The sequence below is a fragment of the Orycteropus afer genome, unplaced genomic scaffold, assembly GCF_000298275.1.
Source record: "Orycteropus afer afer isolate SDZICR_OR568_19922 unplaced genomic scaffold, OryAfe1.0 scaffold00075, whole genome shotgun sequence".
Classification (NCBI taxonomy): domain Eukaryota; kingdom Metazoa; phylum Chordata; class Mammalia; order Tubulidentata; family Orycteropodidae; genus Orycteropus; species Orycteropus afer.
The window spans coordinates 2,963,626-2,965,331 of NW_006921662.1; positions in this window are offsets into that span (position 1 = coordinate 2,963,626).

The following is a 1,706-nucleotide window of genomic DNA, read 5'->3' on the forward strand; positions in this document are numbered from 1 at the left end:
GCCCCTAGCTGCCCTTCAGGTCTAGAATAGAGCCCACACCTGTGATTTCCAGCCAAATAGAAGACAGGCATATGAGTTGAACATTTACCTGAGGTAGATACACTCCTAAGAACAATCATGGGAGAAAGAAGGGCTGGTTATGCACAAGGAGACAGCTCAGGGAGCAGGAGTGCATGGAGGGATAGACACAGGGAAGAGGTAACTATTGGGAGGATGTGGGAGAGGAGCTGTTGGATTGTGGTAAATTGTGGTCAATGTCATGAGACAACGTGTATGTGAACTGCTGTATGGAAAGTGAATTTGCTCTGTAAATTTTCAGCCAAATCACAATTGAAAGAAAAAAAAAAAAAAAAAAAAAAGCTAAGCCTTTACTATAGGGAGCTGTGGTAGTGTAATGCCTAAGGCACTTGACTGTTAACCAGAAGGCTGGCGGTTCAAACCCTCCAGCCACTCCTCGGAAGGAAGGTTGGGCAATCTACTTCCCATAGTGATAACACCTCAGAAACCGATGGAGGGGTCTCTATGAGTCGGGTCCGACTTGATGGCACATAACAACAACAACAACAAACTTTCACTGTTGTATATTAGTCATTTTGGTATATCGAATATAACTCATATCCCCCATTGCTTTTTGCATATCTGAAATGCTTGGTGGTATTAAAAGAGAAGAACTGAAAGAACAGGCATTGACAGATTCCTCTGAGTGTATAGCAGTATTCACAAAGGTCACTGACCGATGTGAAATACATCCAAGAACAGATAAAAAGAAATCATGTAGAGACAGGTAATCATGAAATCACAAACCCCTCTGGGATAAGACAACTCTGATTACTGTGAAGGCAGGTAAAGTTATCTCATGCAAAAAATTTAACTTTAGGCAATTTCTGGTGAATGGAAGGCCACAGAAACCTCCTGGTAACTGATGTCACTTGATCTCAGAAAGCCGGGCATGGTTTCAGTCAATCATGATGAGACTAGCCAATGATTAGTTTTTTTTTCTGTTTTCTCCTCTTCTCCTTAAAAGCTTCCTTGTAACTGGGCTGCATTGAGCCATTTGTATTTTTAGAAACAAAAGTGATCTTCTTGTACACATACAGAAGAACTGCTCCAATAGACCCTATATACTTTATTTGTACTTTGTGTATCTTTTAACAGCAGACTTCACTGACCACTTTCTCCTAACTTACTCTCCTCCTTTTATGAGTTGATGAGCTAAGAGGCTCATGGCCTTTCTCTTAAAGGTTGGTTCTGGTTTGATTATTGTATGTGTTCCCAGTTTCAGTGAAAATCCTACCTTGCAAAGCAGAATGATTAAAGAGTAATCAAATCAATCCTAAAGGGTTTATTTCACGATTCATCAGATTAGTTTTTATTTATTTGTACATTGAAAATAATTTTTATACATATTGTGTAACCTCAAAAATATATTGGTGACCTATTTGCCATCACCAAACTAGGTTGCATTTTCAAAGTATTTGTGACTTACTGTGCTTGGTCCTTAAAATGCCCGTGTTGGAGATTCTACTTTGATAAGTACTGGCAGGGCCCAAAATTGGGCTTTTTAAAACAGGTGCCCCAGGTGATGTTTTGTAGGCAGAGATTTAGAAAGCTATAGCATAGTGGCTAAGGCACTTGACTGCTAACCAGAAGGCTGGCGGTTCAAACCCACCAGCCACTCCCCGGAAGGAAGATGGGGCAATCTACTT